The 6,290-nt window shown below is 37.6% G+C and overlaps 1 protein-coding gene across 1 annotated transcript in view; it reads right to left on the bottom strand.

Annotated features, from left to right (window-relative positions):
* The window catches only part of LOC103798248 (dual specificity protein phosphatase CDC14A-like), a 54,620-nt gene extending 48,416 nt beyond the window's left edge, over window positions 1-6,204 (bottom strand). Inside the window, exon 1 of the mRNA XM_009070499.1 lies at window positions 6,110-6,204. The gene's annotated coding sequence lies outside the window, so the exon portion shown is untranslated. The remainder of the gene's footprint in view (window positions 1-6,109) is intronic.
* Window positions 6,205-6,290: the final 86 nt, after the last annotated feature.

Raw genomic sequence — 6,290 nt, 5'->3', positions numbered from 1 at the left:
GAATATACCAGAGCAGTAGTTTTATACTGCTATTCACTTCCCATCAGGGCATGATGTTATGTGCATGCCACCTTACTCAGTCATTGGTTTAGTAACTTAGAAACAGAGGTATGATCGAACAATTGGAACCATTTTCTAGAGTAGGTACCCCAGAATTTAAGAAGTACAAGTACTCCTTAAATTAAGAAGCTTGCAATCATATAAAGTCATGCCTGCAATTACTCAAACCAAAAGATAAAACCCAAGAGCTAAAGCAAAATGTAAATTTCTAACTGCAAAACTTCATTATTTTTTCAGCATGTTACAAATATCCAGTCTGCTATTAAAATTAAGTAATTAAACTAAATTAGAGTAAGAGACACATTCTCCAGTTGCTTCTCCCTCTCTCCTTTCCTAGGCTGGAACATTCAGGTTACTGCACTGTAAAGGCCTTGCAGCATCTGCTCTGAGTCTAGCCATTAAGCAGTACAAGCAGCAGGTACTGCAGGAATGGTCCACTGGCTGCTACAGGGATATGCTGAACACATCTTATATGCAACCAAGTTTCTGGATGAGCACCAAGAGGTTCAGTCCACATATTCATTACAACCTAACTCCTGATCAGGAAATCTTACCTATTCAGTCTTCTTTCTCCAACTCCTGTTTCCTAGACTGTGTTTTTCCTCTCTACTTCTCAAGCACATGAGAAAAGGTGGGATGCACAATGGCACTGTTTCCCTGCTCTAGCCCACCCATTCCAGTAATACATGAACTGCTAGGAGCTTTCTTATCTGGGTCAAGACAAAATCCCTAATGCTTAATACTACTTAGGGATTGCACGCTTCAGAGTAGACAAAGGATGATACAGCAAATATAACCCTTCGAGTATGATGTCACTCTTGCATCTGAAAGTAGGAATAATGCAAAAGTGTTGGATTACTCAAGACACCAGGTATTAACTCCATTTCTTCTTGAAAGTTCCAAATCTTCAAGATCCTGATTCATCAAAATCCAACAAGAACTTATAGATCTAAGTTACAGATAATTAAACAGTCATTTGAGATACATGCTTTCTTGATAAAGTGCTCCTTGACATCTAAAACAAATTATAAATGAAGAGGTTATTCCATAAAAAGTTCCCCTACAGATCAATCTTCAGATCATGTTAGAAGTCTAGCTTCCTTGGGAAAAAAAGTGATCTTAACAGACAGCAAGATTCTTACAAGGGGTTTCCTATATCAAGCTGCACTCCCATCCAATACAAAACTGGAGCCTAGAAAACAGCTCTGTATAATCCTGGTACCCTTTTACTGCAAACGAAAGATCCTCAACACATTTGGCAATTGCTTGTATCTTTTACATACAAAAAAGTAAAGACAGAAATGGTAAAGCAATGTGTAGCTATAAAATTTATGAAACTGTTGGACTGAAGAGCACACCACAGATGTCAAGGAATAGCACTCTACAAGTTTCAAATGTAAAATTATATCAGAAGGAAAAACTGACATTGCCTATTCTTAGATCTTCTGATTTTCTTGTTTGCAGTGAACATAAAATTTCTCATTTTAAGATGGAAAGTAAAATAAAGCTGGAGTACTATTCTTAATACTCATCTGTAAGAATTCAACATACAAAAGCTGGTGTTAGTATATAAAGTTTTTTCTCCTCTGTATTTACACTCACTTTGATAGAAGTTAGAAGTTGTGAAATTTCGTTGTTTTTTTTTTTTTTATTTGGACTTCAGCTTACTAAGTTATCTTGGTCATCCAATAGTCAAGGACAAGTCTTCAAAAAGTTACTGATGTGAACAAGGAACTCCCTGTTCTCTGTATGAAGTGACAGCTCTGATTGTTGTAACAAGGCTAAGCTTAAGTTTTCTTTTTCCTTTCAAATGACATAAGTCACAGAATGATGGAGAAGTTCAGGTTCCCTATGCAAGTACTGTTACTGGATAGCCTCAGAAAAGAAGCATTTAGCCAAAGCAAAACCAGACAAATTAACCCTTACTCTTCTCACAGGATAGAGAAACTGCTCCTTTGCATATACACATGCAGCAGAGGAAACAGTTCCAGTCCAGACAGCACTCATTTAACATTGTTGTAGCTAAGCATTTGAGTCTTATTCTATTGCTGCATGACCCAAGTGGCTAACACTAAGACTGCTGTGAAATAGGCAAGTAACATACCGTAGCTTGCAAGAAAATTTTAGTGCAAAGCACAGGATATACAGAGTATCATATTAACTACTTTTACAGCTGCTTACAAGATGTCAGAGATTAAATCTCCAAAAGCTGTTTATACAAGAGATCCAAAGTCAGAACAAATGACTGAACAAAACAGCTATGATTTATGAAGGCTGCCATTATAATTTATCAGCAAGATATTTTGGTTTCACATTATTTAAATTTTTTGTTTGAGAAAACTACTCAACAATAAAAAGGACATTAGAAGTTGCTTTGATAAAAGTGTGTGAAAGCCAAGTTAACCAGTCAAGTGTAGATCTCAACCCAGATCTGTTTACTGAAAGGTGAAACATGAAAGACACTATTCTTAGAGAATAAAAAGCTTCTTACTAGTGCCGAACTCATTAACTGAGGTCTTGCCAAGGCAAGGCTTGTCTATTTGCCAAATGACAGTCTTCATCAAGCTGGATTATTTCTCATTAACTCCACTTTCTTCAAGTAACAGTTACCTGCACTACATTACCGTGGATGATTGTGTTCCCTTGTAAGCAGCAGTGCCACAGACCCTCTCAGGTGGAACCTCAGGGAGTTTCAGCAAGACTCTGACAAAATCTTACAGAAATAGAACTATCAAAAGAGATTTCAGAATTGTATCATTTCATTCAAGTTTCTTACTCTCTTAACGTTTGGCATTTACAATGGCATTTACATACCATTTCCCTGACATAATAGGTTCAAGGTTAAATTGCAGCACATTTAACTAAAATAGTGACAGTTCTAGTAGTGAGCTCCTAGTCAGCTAGCGTTGGAGATTGTTCTTAAAAGCATTTAAGCCTCCCTTATTACCTTTTTAAAATGTGAATGTTTAAATAAGACAATGTTATGAATTCACTAATACAGCTGAAAACTTCAAGTGAAAACTGAAGGCTGAAGTGTTCAAGATTACATAACCACTGTGTATAATTTAGTGATAAATCACACGACAAGCTGCAAGAGCAAGTCAGCACTTATCAGACCAAAACTTCCAAAACTATCAGATCTAGCACTACAGTTGGTTCGTATAATAAACAGGGTATACTACTAATGTACACTATTGCTTCCTTATGTCTGTTGAAGAGTAGGGAGAAAAAAAAAGAAAGGGGAGCAAGGCAGTGAGTTTTTAAGTACTATGTGATCCACTAAGAGGCTCTCTGTAATCAGACAACTCCAAACCTACATATTCATGAGGTTTTCAGATCAGATATTGCTTCAATGAAGCAAACTGACACCTCTGTAAAGTCAGCTAAATAAAATTCTGTAACAAGCTAACAGAGTAACAGCCCAAAGAAAAGCAGTTTCCTTCCAAGCACAATGAAGTATCTTTGTCTTGTCACTAGAGTGATGCATCTAAACAAAGTCAAGTCAATAAACAGCTGCATTAACAAAATTACTTACATTCCTCACAGGTGCTGAGGATTTCCTGCCTGAGTAGACACCCCCTATCCTCCTCATTGGCACACTCTGAACAACTCATTTGATTAAAAGCAGAAATAGCCATGAAATTCTGATGGCAAGAACACAGGTAGGTCATCTTGAATGAAGAGTTTGCAAACCACTGGTCCAAGCTACAGCCTCCAAAACTCACTCCTAAATATTTATTTTGCTATCAGGTAACAAACACTTCTAATCACTTCCTCAGAAAGACAAGTGTGTTTTTGAGAAAACGAGCAGCAGAAGATCTGATCTGGTATCAGGCCCCTCACTTTGTGTGCAGCCCGTGAAACACAACAGAGTGATGTCAAGCTTGCTGATGAGCGTAAGGGAAGTTAGAGCAAAATTAGCATTTCCCTAAGAACTGAGAGTCTTGGATTCTATTCCTCAATTTGCCTCTAGCTTTACAAATTCAGAAAGATATTAAAAAAATATATAGAATGGTAACCCTACTGACACCTGCTTTTACTTCCCTGAGACTGTATCAACTTCCTTGGATATGAGAGGGAAAAGAGAGCTAAAAAAAAAACAACAAAAAAACCATGGGCTTACTACCAAATATTGCACACACTGATAGTGATGGTTGCTGCAATACAAACATCAGGAGAAAGTTTAGTAATGTTATGCAAGAGAGTTAGGTTATTACACAAAACTCATTCATACCACCTGGTAACTGTCACTTAATTTCTACTTCATATCACATTTCAGTATTTTGAGAGCATAAAAGGGAGCACTATGGTTACTGTTAGATATCAGATATAGGCTGATACCTTTAAAACAGGCCAAACAGATTAGGAAGCATCAATTCAGAAAATACACCATGAGTTACAGTTTAGATGTGCCCTAGAAGGTAAAGGAAACTGCTTCCATCCATTATCTGGTAATTATCCCTGGTATCAGGTTACACCCTGGTATGTAGTTAACAGGTAAATGAATTAAGGAGTACACCTACTGCATTTCCCTTACATGTTAAAGAAAATTACTGGTTTTCTCCCCTCAAATTTCTCAGTTTTTTTTTTTTTTTTAAATACAACACTGTCCTCACACAAAATACCCCAGTTACAGTCCTTGGTTAATACAGTCATCTGCAACTAACAATACAGAACTGCTCCCCCTTCCACTCTCAGCATCAAACTCCACATAAGATTCCTTCACCCCTCCTAGGAGCATACTAAGAATTAAACCCAAAATACCTCAGGTCAAGTGTAACACAAGTCTAGAAGAGATATAAGTTTTCTTTCATTAAAAGAGAAAGGAGAACATTTTCATATAACACAAATTGCTCAGGCCCTTCACTAATTGAATTCTGCTATTAATATTAGGTTCATCTTGCCTTAGGGTACTCCCAGGGTTCCTTCCAATATAAATTACTTCAGACCATTACAGAACCTACTCCCAACCCAAGCAGCTGACTACAAAGGTCAACTTTTGGAACTTATCATTGGAAACTCCAGCAGAAGACACACAGCTTAAGATAAGGAAGTCTCAAGAACATGTGTAGGAAAGAAACCACTAAAACTGCAAGCTGTGCATAGGAAGTAAGCTGGAAACCAAGGACGACTGGTTTACACTTTCACAGGAGCAGTACTGAAGTCACTAGCAAAAGAAAAAAAGAATGGCTGATACTAACAATTTCTTCTAGCCCTACGGGCAGGAAGTTAAAATAGGACCAAACTTTTTGTTTCACTTGTGCTGCAGCAAAGCCCTTGTCAAGTAGCTACTTGACACATGTATCATCACACACTGAACAGCTGATCTGGGAACACAGTAGAGAACATCAACTTTTTAACCACAGCATAGAGTAATTAGTTTATTTTATGTCCTTTAATAGTATTCACAACTATAATCAATTTTACTCTTTACCTTCTGTGTGCATTCAGTGTCTTCCAAACACATGAAGCTTTTACTTCACAGAAAACACTTTTTCTGCTGTACTAAAGCTATAAAACCCATCAGGAATTGCTGTCTCAAAGACTTGTAAGTCAGATATATACAAGAAGTTGCAGATATTCTTCAAAGACACATTTAAAGAATGAATTCTTATGATTCTGTATAAAAGGTGATTGCTTTGTACTCTCTATACAGCAAAACACAGGAATATAAAGCAAACTACTGTTTCACCTACTCATACCAAATAACTCTTTTATTTAAGACACCATTTAATAAAATATAATTAGTCTTGAGAGACCTCCTCCACATTTTAAACAAATCTTACAATGCTCAGATATCCTTTTCCTAGGTCAACCACAATTTATTAAGGCATTTAACTGTCTTTGCAGCTGTTTCTGTGAGTCTTTTTTTCAATAGCAATCTTGTTAAACTAGTTTCAGCTAACACAGAAATACATTCGGGCAAACTTTATGCTCATGTTCTGCGCAAGTAACCAAACAGAGCAAGAGTATTCTATGCAGTATCAAAGCATGTTGGGAAGAATTTCAGGCGATCACTTTGGACTACGCAAAACACAACAGCACTTACTTCTCATAGACCAGTTCCTCATCGGTGCAGAAGTAGTGGGTGTTGACGGTACTTTTCGGTTTATTTCGTAAAGTAGCGAAGTACAGCCGATCTGAAAGGCAGAGCAGGGCACAGCGTGGGGCGGGGGAGCGGCCGCGGGGCGCGGGGCGCCAGAGACACCGCGGAGGCTTTTGGAGCTGCG

Source organism: Acanthisitta chloris, unplaced genomic scaffold (assembly GCF_000695815.1).
Source record: "Acanthisitta chloris isolate BGI_N310 unplaced genomic scaffold, ASM69581v1 scaffold9842, whole genome shotgun sequence".
NCBI lineage: Eukaryota > Metazoa > Chordata > Aves > Passeriformes > Acanthisittidae > Acanthisitta > Acanthisitta chloris.
Note: the sequence above shows the minus strand (reverse complement) of the source record. Positions and strands in the feature narration are given on the sequence as shown.